General features: G+C 35.2%; 1 protein-coding gene across 12 annotated transcripts in view; it reads left to right on the plus strand.

Annotated features, from left to right (window-relative positions):
- Positions 1-15,791, plus strand: part of LOC140688747 (uncharacterized) — a 116,158-nt gene that overhangs the window by 5,489 nt on the left and 94,878 nt on the right. The gene's annotated exons all lie outside the window — the stretch shown is intronic.

Below are 15,791 nucleotides of genomic sequence, written 5' to 3' on the forward strand. Positions count from 1 at the left end.
CCTGGATACTGGAATGAATCTCAAATCAGGTGGATTTTTTTTTTTTAAACAGTGTAAGTCTGCTTTGATTTTCCTTTAATGTCTGTGGTTACCAAAGATGAGTTGCCTTCCTTTGTTCTATATCAAAGTATGAAAGATTCAAAAAATGATTAAGCTTTAGTATCTAGTTTAAACCCCTTAATCTTGTTTCATTCACAATGTTATTGGGGGCCTTGAGCATACAAGTCAGAGAATAACAATTGACTATAAAACGTCACACTTCCCTACAGAAGATCTCTTTCTATCTCTTATCTGAAAAGTTACTTCCTTATAGATGTCTGCTTCTAAACATATGAGAAGGTCCTCAAGTTACATGACATCTGGAAATCTTTTTGATGAGCCAAAACTTCTTTAGATGATCCATAAGGGAAAACTTACAAAGAATGAAGAAAAAGGCAAAGTCCCCAACTTTGTTACTCTTCATGTACTTTCTTCTTACTGATGGGTTATCATAAGCTCTTTTCCTGAAATCTCCAGTCAAGTTTTCATAAAGCTAATTGGCATATTTGCCTAGTCCTCTTGTCATCTCTACTGAAATGTTTCACTCCTCAGATCATATTGTTCACATTTTAACATTCATTTCAACTTGATTCCATAAACGCATGTTGACTCTTTATACCAAGATCTAGAGAGAGAGAGATGACTGCAACCCAGTGCCCACCTTCAAGATGTTTCACCTATTGGAAGACCAACATAAATAAGCAGCTATAATTCAAATCAGTGCAAGAATAGAAAGATGTAAAAAGGGATAAGAGAACACTCCACGGAATAATTAACAGTAGTCTGAGAGGGAAACAGTCAAATCAACCTAAAGAGAGGTTAATGGCATTTTAGCTGAGCCTTACAATGAGGTCAGACATTGATCAGATGGGGAGACACTCCAGGTAGTGAAAGGAGCACAGAGAAAAGCAAGAGAGAGTAACACCAGGGACCCCAGGAAAAGAAAATGAGTGCAGGGAAGGTTTCAGCGACATGAAGACATTTGAGTTGGGCTTGAAATCATGAGAAAAACAAGGAGCCTATATTTATGCAAGAACAATGGAGCAGGAGAAGGAAGAATCTCTAGAGTAACTGATGATGTAGAGTCATCAGAGCAGAATGATCAGCAGACGGGCAGAGGGGTAGTGAGGAGAAGAGGAATGAAGGATGATGTCCAGAATTCTGCTCTCCTAGCCCTGGGAGGAGGAGTGTGTGTGTGTGTCTGTGTGTGTGTGTGTGAAAAAGCATCCACACACTATGGTTGTTACTGCTTATTTTGAGGAGGAGGGTTGTCAAGAGGCGAGGTTATGAGGGAGAAAAGAGAAAATGAGCCATTTTTTGACATTAGAATTGGCATAGACCTGTGAGGCTTTCAGGTAGATATAATAATAAACCCAAGAACTAACATGATTGAGTGCTTACTCTGTGCCGAGCACTGTGTTAAGCACTCTACAGGAATTAACTGATTGAATATCAGAGGCATCTAGGGATTTGCAAATATGGAGGTCTGACTAAAAGACTTGGCCTGAAGGTATAGGTCTGCATCAGAGCGTGGGGTAAATGGCAGGCAGCAGCAGGATGGAACAACTGAACCTTAGGAAACACCAATACTTGAGGGCAGAGGAAATGGAGAAAAAAAATAGCCAAATGAGTAAGGAGAGAACAGAAATGATCAAAGCCAAGGTAAAGAGAGTTTCAAAAGGGGGGAATGTATTTGCCAGTAGAAATGCTGCTGCAGAGGTGATCAAATAAAAGAGAATATCTGATAAGTCCCTACTGAATTTTAGAACTGGGGAGTCACTGCTTACTCTTATGGAGCCATCTCATAAAAGTAATAAGGCTGAAAGCTGATTAAAGAGAAAGTAGCCAACTGAGGAAGAGGGGATAGTGGAGTGATGGGAATAGGAACTAATATTTATTGAAATCTGGTATGGTCTAAGTTCTGTTCTGGCACTTTACTGAAGTGTAACAGGACACTATTTTGAAATATTAACCATTGTTTTCTGGTTTTTGATTCCCCTAGCACTTTCTCACCATTTAGAGAGCTGGAAGATCATTGCCTCAGGAAAGAGATGGCAGGGCAGATTTATGGAAAAAGAATCCTTTCCTGGCTTTTCAGTTTCAAAAGTCTAGCCTTCAGGGGGTTGTGGAAATGACTCAAGGGCTTAAGACAGCAAACTTGAGAGAATATGTGATGCCGAAAACAAGGTTTCACGCACTCTGTAGAACTACCACTATCCCCACGAGGAAGCTCAGGCCAGCAGGGGAAAGGAGTATAGGAGTGGCTGGGTGGGTTTCTGGGGAAGGACTAACTCTATACCCTGTCCTATGGGGCCAGCCTAAGCGCGAAATGAGTGAATAACCTGACAGCATTCAGGATTCCAAAAAAAGAGGAAAGTTGTGTTTCCTTCTTTGTGAGAGCCTGGCTGGAGGGAAGGACCAGAGGTTGACTTGTCCCTATGGTTCGTGTAGGCATTCAGGCCCCACAGAGCTTCCTGGGGCCCAGTGTGGCCCGGGCAGCAACACAGCAATTCCTGGGCAACCAGGATCTCTGAGGTTTAGGCGGACATCTAAGATCCCCAAGCCTGACTACAGTGCAGGATCAACGCTTCAGGGTCAGCACATCAGCAAGTGACACTGAAGGGACCAAGGGATAGCTCAGCAGCAAAGGGCAATTGAGATGACCAGCATCTCAGAGGACGGTAGTGTGTACAGTGAGACCAGTAGCCCTTTCTCTTCTCGTCAGTTGGTACCGTGTGCGTGAGCCATTCCCCCCACTGCCTTGTCTAGAACTTCATCACAACCCCAGAAAGAAAGTTCCTAACCCACCTGGCCAAATGGAGATTCAATATAGAAATAACTACAGTTCTAGAAATCAAGTTACATTTCTTTACTTGAATTTGGGAAATTAAATTCATGCTGACCATATCTATTCTATGACATATGATACCTAGCCTTTGTTACAACTTCATTAAATCAGAGTTGCCATTCCCACCTTATAAGTGATGAAATAGGTTCAAAGAGATTAAGGAACTTTTCCAGGCTAGCAGGGGGAAAGCCAGGGCTCACACCAGGGTCTGTTTTACACCAAAGCCAGTGTTATTTTTACCAGACCACTCTGTTCTTTCAAAAGGTTTGACAGGGAAGAGGAGGAGTATCCAGAAGGGAATCCAGGGTGATGAGACTGTTTTAAAGAATGAGAATATAAATGGGGAAAGCAAAAAGAGCTAGTTGAGGGAAAGATACTGAAAATGAAGAAGGGGAAATATATATCAAGGAGTGATTCTAAAGGATGTGGGAGGTGAATAAAAATAAAGGGATAAGCTTTGAATTGAAGGTAGGTACTTCTCCAAGATAAGCATGAACATGGAAAGGATTTGCATAGATAGAGTTTTGTAGACGGGTGGGAGAAATTTGAAAGCATCAGTGCTTCATGGCATGAAAGAGGAAGGGCCAAGTGGCAATGTTTGTAGGATGCATGTAGGACGAAAACTGAATCATAACTTGTGTTTTAGTGCCTTGAACAGAAGGTGGTATATGTCATGCATTTGATTGAGTTCCTTCAACATTGTAGTGGCATTATGCCCAGATCTGCAACCCCTCCTCTGAGGACTGAAGCAGACATTTCTCCAGCTGCTCAGAATGTTGGTCATTGACACTTCTTAATTAAGTCCCCTTTCCAGGAATTGCCCTCTACTGAGAGAGCAGATTTACCCCAGATTACACCCTCTTCCCAATGACTCTTCAGTCGGGGATGTAAGGTCTAGCTCCTTGCCTCAGTTCAGGACTAGTCTACAAGACCATGCATCCTCCGAGACCCCTCTGCTGCTCTCCCAGCACACCCTCCATTACACACACACACACACACACACACACACGTGCACACACAGGATCAGCTGAAGTCTTAGATGTGATTGTGCTACACTCTACCCTCTGTCCAGTCCTATGTCTTTTGCTCCCCCACAGGCATTCCCCCAAAACTTCCTGCAGGTACTTAGTTCCTTCTCAGGTCCTCTGTTTGGGACCTGCCCCCCCCCATGCCAAAAGAGGCCTACCCCTCAGGTGTGCCTTGTGGTTCTCTGGTTTGAGGGTGAAGTATTAGCAAGCTGACTTGTCTACAGGCCTAAATGCACATTCTCCAACCCAACTTGTGCTAACATAAAGCTGCTATTTTCTCTTCCAATGCCTATCTTTTGTGTGTATTTTTGAATTGAGATCCAAATCCACGAGGAAAGAGGGGAAGTGGTCAAGAAACACTTTTTAGTGTTTGGGTGGCTTTGGAGGTAAGAAATGGCAAGAGTGACAAGGAATGTGAAAAGTAAACATGATGTGGAATACAAGCTACAGCCAAATATAATGGTTCCAACATTTCGAAAGTGTCCATGAACTTTAGTCCTACATGTAAAGCAGTTCCTGCCTGAGAGAAGGAGTGAATCACAAACGGAATCTACTCAGATTCCCAGTCATTAGATTTAAGTCATTGTTCCTTATTCTCCAAATTTTTGGCTTAATTCAAAAGATTCATAAAGAATCAAGAGTGTTGGCTCTGTTACAAAGAAGAACTGCATCAGCTTTTTGCTAAAATTAGTTTTGCCATTAACTTAATTACATTTTATTACCAAAAGATAAGTATGCTAAATGGATCCACATATCAAAACATCTATTATAGGTTTGCAGAAGTGTTGGTAAGGATGACACTATTTTTATTAGTGCCTATTTTTAAATTACTTTAATTTGACCTCATTTCATCCCAAATTACCCTTTGAGATAATTTTTTAGGCTTAGTCCCAAGTTAGAGATGGCTCTGAAGCTTTTTCCATAGCAAGAAATTTAATTAGGTAAGATTTCGTTTGTTCTGAGAATGAATGAGATTTAAGAAGCATTTACATTTTAGACGGATTATTTCAGGTGTCATATTTTACAGATTTCATGTTTAATATAGTTCTACTTCTGATACTCATTTTCACTACTTCGCAAACTAACCTAGAGCAGTAAGGTTTCGAGAGCTAGCAAGCTTGTATTTGGCTGTTCTATCTGATTCGGCCAATCTCAGGATTTCTAAGGCACCATCCAAAGTGAATCCATAAACGGTTTGTTGCTTGCCAGTTATATTTCTTATCGATAATGCTATTACCAGTTTCCTCATCAAGATTTCCTACAAAAATGGAAGCAATGCTTTTGTAATTTTTCACCTTTCATAGTAAGATGACAGGGTTCAGGAAATGAGGGAACAGAGAGGCCTTCAACTTCTCCATCTTACTGTAATATTCCTTGCCATCTATTTGATAAAGGATGTATGAGATTAGAGAATGGCTCTGCTCGCAGAGGTGATGGTGGGTTTGCTCTGAGCTATTGACACTCATACCTGGGCCTCTTGTGATCAATGACACACAATTTGGAGACGGCTGACTGGGGTTAATGGTGCAATCTGTGGCTTTGGAACAGAGTTCTTCTCTATGTGAAACTAATTGGTCCATATGGGGATTAAACTGGTAACAGTGTCCTCATTTGTCAACCCATCTATTCAGCATTTGAATCTGGTTACGTTTGAGTACTTCCCCAATTCAACCAATGTATTTTCAAATGATAAAATCATAATTCAAAAAGAGGAAGAGGGTTTTCTTTTTTAGGTGTACAAGATATTAACCCAAATAGCTCTAAGAAAATCATTAAAAATTAAATAATAATTACCCTATTGCCAATTATTCTTAAATGGATATCCCAAGCTGTGGGAAACAGAACAAGAGGTAAGTCTGCTTCTCATTAAGTACTTTATTCCATTGCAAATGCCAGAATTACTTTCAAAATTGTCAAGATATGCCTTCAGAGCACCCTCCTGACTGCCCAGTGACTGCTTAGAGGGTTACCACCCCAACAACCAAAGCTCTTTTCCAAAACATTAGGTTTCAAATAGTACCTGATCTTTTCCCCTCACTTTCTTTTTCTTTGTTTCTATGCTCATCAGAAGGTTTTCTTTAATCCTGACCCTAGAGTATTTTTTTATATTCATTTACCAATTACATGATTAGTGTGCTGACTTTGGGGAAAAAAACAACACTTTTGCCACAGAATAGAGGCCGATCCTTTGAAATAGACTTTAATTCAAACTTCAATTGAAGACATAGCTCAACAATACAGTATATTTAAATGCAAAACTTCTTTTTAGATCAACTTAGATTTTTCTTTCTCAATTTTCTTTTTATTAACCTGATGCCTTTCTCCAATTTAATTGGTGTTTAATTCTAACTACCACATTAAAAACAGCCCTCCAGTTGTCAAATTGTGCTATGACAGAGCCTGTAGCATAGTGGAAATGAAAAAGTCAAACTCGTAAAAAACAGAGAACAAAATGTAGGGCATTGGGGAATAAAATAGATGTTATTTAAGGGTACAAATTTCTAAATAAACCTCGGAGACCTAACGTACGGTGTAATGAATATACACAACAATATTGTACTATAATTATGTAATGTGATAAATATTGCTACAATACTGATCATATTACAGCATAGAAATGTATCAAAGTAACACACTGTACATCTTAAATTTGCACAATGTTATATGTCAAGTTTATAAAATTACAAAAAAAGAAAGGGAAAACACCAAGAAACTGAAAAAGAAAAAGGTTAACTAGCAAGCCCAAGAGGGGATGAATAACAATGAGCCAGGGTGTCAAGGTGACCACATTTATATGCGATAGAAAAACATTTTCTTGACTTAAACCCTCAGCTAGAAGCTCTCTTCCTGCCAAAAAAAAAAATTTAAAATAAGTGAACTCTGAGCAGTTATAGAAATAGCAAGCATTTTCCACAAATAGTGATAAGAACCAAATATAAGAAAGTAACAGAACAGTGTAGTCCAATAAGGGTGTGGGACATAGAAGAGATAGCAGAACCTTTGCAGAAAGAGAAGAGTTGCGTGGACTGGACCACAGAAAGAATCTACTTTAGCCCTCTTGGCTGAGAGTTTTCAACAGCTCATTAGTGAGGAGAAATTAGAATTTAACATCAAAACAATGTTTGTAATTTATAAGAATACCTATATCTGCTTAAATTAACATTTGATTCTCTTGTCTTCATAAATTCGTAACTAAAAGGACTGCTGAGATAAATATATGTATAGGCTATACACTTGCTATATACTTATTATAGGAATCAAAGTTCTAATTCCAAGAGGAGACAAAATCATCTCAACTGCTTCACTTAGAAGAGAATGTATTTTAGTTAGAGTGTGCAACACATATTTACATGAGAGGGACAGAGAGAGAGATCAAATTAATATGTGCAAAATGAAGAGTGCACATAGGACTGGCTTTTTAGTCCTGTAATGACTATTTATCTTCACTTTTAAATTGTGAAATATAATATTTTTGCAGAAAGTACATAAAACATATGTATAGGTTGACCAATGATTTTAAAGCAAACACCTATGTAACTACCGTCCAAGTCCAAAAAAGAGAACATAACCTTGCAGCAACCTTGAATCCAGAGTGCTTTTCCCCATCCACATAGCTTCCTTCCTCACGTGTAACCACTACCCTGTCTTTTGGGATAATCACTTCCTTGGTTTTCATTATAGTGTTTCCTCCAATTTGTCAGTCCATAAATAAGTTTTTTTTTTGTTGGAGTTTCTCCTTGGTCTCAGTAGTATGTATTTAAAATTCGTTCATATTGTTGTGAGCAGCTGTATTTTTCATTCTTATTGCTATGCAATATTTCATTGTATGAATGTATCATGATTTTTTAAGAGTTTATCTTTTTCATCTAAACTTTCAAATTTCATGGCATAAAGGTTTTTAAAATAATACGTCCTTTTCTTTTTAATGTCTGAAGAATCTGTAGTGTCCTCTTTTTCATTCCTGGTATCAGTTGATTTTCTCTCTTTCTCTCACCCTACCTTTCTCCCCAAAGATAACCACTATCCTAACTACTAATATCATAAATTAGTTTTGCCTGATTTTTTAAGTTTATGTAAGTGGAACATACTATATATATTTTTAAAAATCTGGCTTATTTCTCTCAATAGTATGTAAGATTCATGTGTTGTTGCCCATAGCAACATTCTGTACATTGTCATACAGTCTGCACCACACAGTATTCCATTGCATGAATATGTCACATTGAGAAATGAAATCCATTCCATTGTTGATGGACAGTTAGATTATTTTCAGTTTGGAGCTGTTATCAACAGTGCTTCTGTGAACATCCTTGTATGTTGTTTGGTACACATATGTATGCATTTCATTTGGGTAGATACCTAAGAACAGAAATACTGGGTCACAGGATATGTATGCCAAAGAAGTTCCTCATGTGGAAATCCACCTGTACCAGAAACTGGAACTTCTGTTACTGCATTTATATTTTGTAGCGAGAGAACTTTTCACTTTTTCTAGGTTGATCAATACTTCTTACTTAAAAATGTATTCAGAACTTTAATATAAATTTTATTAAGCTCCAAATTTGTTTTCAGTAGAGTAACTCTGCGGCACATGTGTGTATGCATATTTATAAATGTAACAATTTACAGATAAATTGTTACATTTGTCTTATTAATGAATATCATTTTGCATTATTTTGCCATTTCATAAATAACTCCTTTTCCAATGACCCACATTCCAATGAATACTATGGAGAAGGAGTGCTTTTTTCTAACGATAAAATATTAATTAACTATATAACATTTTATGCTTCTTTATCTTTAGTTATATCATGGAGGTGAGAACCTTGCCTACCATGTTACACTATATGATAATATATATGATATATTTTAATTAAGGTAAAAGACTAATCCTAGGGGTACAAAATGAGAGAAATCACTAAGAAATTTCTAAGGACACAAACTTGGATTGGGGAAAGACTTAAATGTGAGGAACTATTACAAATTCAGTAAATATAAAGAACTCAGGGAAAGTATGATGATACCATGTACAGTTTTAAGACTACTTTTGTCAAAAGGAAAAGAGAAGATAAATGTAGTTTGAGGTTACTTGTTCATTAGCTTCTTCAGAGCATTAAGGAAGAAGGCTTAGGATTATTAGTATGTTTTCTAGAAAAGCCTGCAAATAAATATATACTAGAGTGGCATGAACAAAGGATTGAAGACTTGGGATTTTGGTTTGAGTCCCAGCTTTACTATGTACCAGCTATGTGAAATTGGGCAAAATATATAATGAGACTTCAGTTTTGCCATCTGTAAAACAGAGATAATAGTAATACAGTTGACTCTTGAACAATGGTGTTTGAACTGGGCAGGTCCACATATATGCAGATTTTTTTCACTAAATACTCATTATAATACTACACGATCTGCGGTTGGTTGAATCTGGGGATGCGTAGCCTCAGATAAGGAAGGACGACTGTAAAGTTAAAAACACAGAAGTTGAAAGAAGGGGATACCAAGGAGAAGCAAGCATTTTGGGGAGCAGATCTTCCCCCAAGTGAGCCTTGAGATGACTACAGCTCAGGCTGACACCTTTACTGTATTCTTTTGAGAGTCTCTGATCTAAAGACACTGAGGTAAGCCATGCCTGAGATGATAAATATTGCTTGTCTTAAGATGCTAAATTTTGGGATAATTTGTTACACAGTCATCCATAACTAATACATAGTTTGTCTTTTAAAAAATTTTTGATTATAAAATCAGGTTTCGGGTTTATTTATTAATCCTATTGCTTTTCTGTTTTCTGACATAAATTTCTACTTTTGTTTTTATTCTTTCTTCCTGCTTTTTTGGGGGGAGCTTATCTTTTTATAAGTTTTTTAAGTGGGGTTTTTGTTTACTTTTTTAAAACGTTTATTAGTATAGGTATTTAATGCTATATTATTTCCATTGATGAATATGTTAGTTCTACTCCACATTTTGATACATCTTTGTATCAAGATAATGACTTAAAATAAATTCTACAGTTTCTCTCTGTGTTTCCTCTTTGGCCCAAGTCTTGTTTACTGGCATGTTTAAATTTTTCAGGAGGAAAAGATTTCCCTTTATTTTTTAGTTGGATTTTATTATTGTCAGATAATTTTTGGAATTTATTGATTTCTTTATGGCCTAAAATACAATAAATTTTCATGAGTGTTAATTTATACTGGAGAAGTAGGTATATTCTCTAGCATTAGACATGAGAGCTCGATACATATATCTAAAAATCTATCTCATTGTTTTGTTATTTAGGTCTTCTGTGTCTTCACTAAATTTTTTATCCTCTTGATCTATTTTGGACTGAGAAGTGTGTTAAATTCTTCTAATATTGGTGTATTTTTTTCTTCCTGTTTAAGTCATTTTTTAAAATTGAAGTGTAGTTGATTGGGGTGTTTCTGCCTTAATTCTCCTTTTATCACTTATGGCTTAAACTATGAAAATTGTTGCTGTTACATTGGGCATATAACTATTAATAACTATTATATCTTAATCATGATTAGAGTCTTTGCCATTATAAATTTTTTATATCTGTTTATGCTTTTTGTTCTTAATTCAACCTTGTCAGATACCATGATTGTGGATCTTATCATTTAATCTTGGTTCTACATATGAATATTTATTTATATAATGCTCAACACTAGTCCTTACCTTGATGTCTCTTTGGTCTTTTTGATTCTTTGAAGCTCTAGTAGATTTTTCTGGAAGTCCTTATGGGAACAGTATTATGTGAGTTCTTGCACGTTTATAGCAGTTTCTCTGTGACCTTCATTCTTGAAATTAATTTTGCCTGGATATTAAGTCCACGATTTCAGTTTTCTTCTGAGTGTCTTATACATGTAAGTCCACTCTCTTCGGCATAAAACATCGCTGTAGAAAAGTCAGGTGATAACCTGCCTTTTCATTCTTTGTTACAAAATGGTTTAGTGTATCATGTTATTATATTATAATGTTTTAATTTTTAACATTGCTCTGTTCCATTGCTTTGGTTTTCTCCTTTCCTGTTATATGTATGTTGTCTTTTTTGGTCTATCTTCTGTGTCTAGTTCTTTCAAATCCTTATTATCCATTTTTAAATTTCTTCTTTATTTTTCAAAACTTTCTATTTTCAATCTTTTATTTCTCTTAAAGCATTATCCATTGTGTGTTACTCTGGTTTAATTGTTGCTTTAAAAACTATTTTTCTCTCTCATTCTTTTTTGAGTTATGTCACCTGGCTTTTTAAATATTTGTTTTCAGCAATTACTTGATTTTTAAATTTTTCTAATTCTTATTTATATTTTTTCATAATTTCTATCATGTTTTAATTTTAGTTTTTTAAAGTATCAGAATATAGTTTTCATTTTTATAGGCTTTTTATGGTATGATTTTTTTTTTGTCCACAAGTATGCTATTCTACTCATTCTGATTTTTTCCTTACAATAAGTTCTTTGTGTAAGATTCAGCTATAATCTTTTATCTGATGCTTATTTTTAAATGAAATGAGCTTTCCTGTTCTTTTAGGAGAGAGGCAAAAGGTTTTTTCTTACTTTATAGCTCTTGAACTCTTGCTTCTATGTGATTTTTTTTTCCAAAATGATTGAAAGTAATTTCTGATATAAGTCTCCTGTCTCTTACTTCCCTTCCTGACTTTTAACTGGTTCTTTATTTGCCATTCTGGTTTGTATCCTGCTCAGTTTGGATTCTCCTTTCAGCAGCTTGTCCTAAATGTGGGGCTTTGTCTTAATGTGGCGGTGGTGGGGGATTGTTTTATTAATTTTGAGAGTTTATAGGACCCAGACTAGTTCACTAAAGTTTATTACAACACAATCCCTATGTCCTATTAGCATCTTTATGTTATTCTTAATCTTAGGAGGAAAGAATTTAGTCTTCACCATTAAGTATGATGTTAGCTTAGGGTTTCTTGTAGATTATCAGGTTGAAGAGTTTTCCTTCTATTCTTAATTTTCTGAGAGTTTTTAATCAAGAATGTTTGTTGAATTTTGTCAAATGCTTTTTCTATATCAATTTATACAATGTCATGTTTTTTCTTCTTTAACCTATTAACATGAATTACATTTATTGATTTCAAATATTGAACCAGCTTTGTATCTCTGGAATAAAACTTCCTTGGTCACGGTGTGTAATTCTTTTTATATTTTGCTGAATTCTATCTGATAATATTTTTATCAAGGATTTCTATATTCATGAGAAATATCAGACAGCAGTTCTCTTTTTCTGTGCTGTCCTTGTCCAGTTTTGGTATCAGCATTATACTGACTTCCCATAATAATCTGAGAAGTGTTCATTTCTTTTCAACTTTCTGGAAGAGATTGTGTAAAATAAGTGTTTGTAGGTGTTAAACACTTGGTAGAATTCCCCAGTGAAACAACTTGGACGTGGAGATTTCTTTTATTAGAGTTTTGAAATCACAAATTTCCTTAATGGTTGTAGGGCTATTCAAAGTATCTCATGTTAGGTGAGTTATGATATTTCTTGCTTTTCAAGGAACTGACTCATTTCATCTTAAGACTTATCCTTTTGGTGCCTGCAGGATCTGTAGTTATATTCCATGTTTTGTTCCTGATATTGGTAAGTTACATATCTCTTTTTCTGTCAGTTTTGCTAGGAGTTTGTTGACTTTATTGATCTTTTTAAAGAACCAGCTTTTTGTTTCCTTGAATTTCTCTGTTGTTTTTCTGCTTTGGGTTTCATTGATTATATATTTATAACTTCCTTCCTTCTTCTTGCTCTTCTTTTTCTAATTTCTTAAGATGGGACCTTAGATGATTGATTTGAGACTTCCCCTCTTGTCTAAGATATGAATTTTGTGCTATAATTTTCCCTCTCAGCTTTGCTCTAGCTGCATTCCATAAATTTTGATGTGTTGTATTTCCATTTTCATTCAGTTTTGCATATTTTTTAAATTTTCCTTGAGACTTCCTCTTTGGCACATAGATTATTTATATGTGTGTTGTTTAGTTTCGAAGTGTTTGACAATTTTCCTCTATCTTTCTGTTAGTGATTTCTACTTTGATTCCATTGTGGTCAGAGAACATACTTTGTATGATTTCAATTCTTTAAAAATTCTGAGGCTTGTTTTATAGTCTAGAATAGGGTCTGTTTTGATATTTGTTTTGTGGGTACTTGAAAAGACTGTATTTTGCTGTCGTTGCATGATATGTTCTGTAAGTATCAGCTAGGTCCTGTGATTGATAGTATTGTTGAATTTTTTAATATCCTTGCTGATTTTCTGCCTAATTGTTCTATCATTTTGTAAGAGAGGTGTGTTAATGTTTCCAACAACTGTGGGTTTGTTTGTATCTTATTTAATTTTTATCAGTTTTTGTTTCACTTATTTTGCAGTTCTGTTGTTTGGTACATCTTCTTGGTGGATTGACTTTTTAAAACTATCATTATATAGTGCCCTTCTCTGTTCCTGGAAATTTTCTTTGCTCTGAAATCTACTTTAATAGACTTCATAAGTAATTATTTCTGAAGTCTGCTTTAATAGGTAATTTGCTCTGAAGTCTACTTTATCTGATATTAATATAGCCGTTCTTGCTTTCTTTTGATTAACAATTGCATGGTATATCTTTCCCCATTATTTTACTTTCTGTCTACCTACATTATTATATTTGGGGTGAGCTTCTTGCACACAGCATATAGTTTATTTTGCTTTCTCATCCACTTGGCCAATCTCTATCTTTAATTGGTAAATTTAGACAATTTACCTTTAAGGTAATTACTGATTTTTAAAGCTAAATATACAATTTAATTTCCAGTTTTCTATTTGTTCTATCTTTTTTCTGTTACTTTATCCTGCTTTCATGTGGGTTACTTAAACATTTTTAGAATTCCATTTTGACTTATCTATAGTATTTTTGAGTTTATCTTTATGTGTAGCTTTTTTCAGCAGTTGCTCTGTGTATTGCATTATACAGTCATCTTCAATATCTGTAGGGGATTGGTCCTAAGATCCCTACAGATACCAAAATCCATGGATGCTTAAGTCCCTTATATAAAATGGTGGAGTGCAGTTGGCTTTCCACATTTATGGATGTGGAACCTGTGGAATAGTAGAGCCAACTGTGTATACATAATTTATCACAGACCATTTGGTCTTGACATTTTACTAGTTTGAGTGAAATGTAGAAGTCTTATTTTCCCTTTACATTACATTCCACTTACATTCTCTTACTTCCTTATACAATAACTGGCTTAAATATTCCCCAAAATATGCTGAGAACCAAGTCAGACAATGTTATAATGTTTGCTTCTGCTATCAAGCAAAATTTAGAAAAACTCAAAGTGAGAAGGAAAATCTTTTATTTTTACCACGTCTTTACTCTTTCCAGAGTTCTTCCTTTCTGATGTTCCAAGATTCTTTCTTTTACCATTTCTTTTCTGTTTAAAGAACTCCTTTCAGTCATTTTTAGAGCAGGTCTTCTGGTGACAAATTCCTTTATTTTTCTTAGTCTGAAAATGTCTTGATTTTCCCTTCATTCCTGAAGAATATTTTTGCTGAGTGTACGATTTTTGATTTGACAGCTTGAAAAATATTATGCCATTTATGCCTCCATGGTTTCTGATGAGGTGTCTCTGTCCTTTGAAATGTTTTTCTCCTGTATGTGAGGTTATGCCTCTCTCACTGTTTTCAACAATTTTTATTTCTTTTTAGTTTTCAAAAGCTTGACTATAATAATCTTTTTTTAAAATATTGAAGTATAGTTTATTTACAATGTTGTGTTAATATCAGGTGTACAGCAAAGTGATTCATATGTGTATATGTATATATGTATATATACATATAGATGTGGTATATATAAATATATATATATTCTTTTTCAGATTCTTATCCATTACACATTATACAAGATATTGAATATAGTTCACTGTGCTATACAGTAGGACTTTGTTGTTTTTCTATTTTATATATAGTAGTGTGTATCTACTAATCCCAAACTCCTAATTTATCTATACCCCACTTTTCCCCTTTGGTAACCATACATTTGTTTTCTTTGTGAGTCTCTTTTCTGTTTTGTAAATAAGTTCATTTGTATCATTTTTTTGGATTCCACATATAAGTGATACCATGCGATATTTGTCTTTCTCTGACTTACTTCACTCAATAAGATAATCTCTAGGTACATCCATGTTGCTACAAATGGCATTATTTCATTCTTTTTTATAGCTGAGTAATATTCTATTATATATGTATGTATGTGTGTGTATATACATATACATACATACACTTTATACACACACACACACACACACCACATCTTCTTTATCCATTCATCTCTCAGTGGACATTTAGATTGTTTCCATGTATTGACAATTGTAAAAAGTGCTGCTATGAACATTGGGGTGCATATATCTCTTTGAATTAGTTTTCTCTGGATATATGGCCAGGAGTGAGATTGCTGGATCATATGGTAACACTGTTTTTAGTTTTTTAAGGAACCTCCATACTGTTTTCCATAGTGGTTGCACCAATTTACATTCCCACCAATAGTGTAGGAGGGTTCCCTTTCCTCTACACCCTCTCCAGCATTTATCATTTGTGGACTTTTTGATGATGGCCATTCTGACTGGTGTGAGGTGATAACTCAGGTACTTTTGGTTTGCATTTCTCTAATCATTAGCAATGTTGAGCATCTTTTCATGTGCCTATTGGCCATCTGTTTGGAGAAGTGTCTATTTAGGTCTTCTGTCCATTTGATTGGGTTGTTTGTTTTTGTGTTATTGAGTTGTGTGAGCTGTTTGTATATTTTAGAAATTAATCTCTTGTCAGTCACATCATTTGCAAATATTTTCTCTGATTCTATAAGTTGTCTTTTTGTTTTCTTTATGGTTTCCTTTGCTGTGCAAAAGCT

The sequence above is a fragment of the Vicugna pacos genome, chromosome 23, assembly GCF_048564905.1.
Source record: "Vicugna pacos chromosome 23, VicPac4, whole genome shotgun sequence".
In the NCBI taxonomy this organism is placed as follows: domain Eukaryota; kingdom Metazoa; phylum Chordata; class Mammalia; order Artiodactyla; family Camelidae; genus Vicugna; species Vicugna pacos.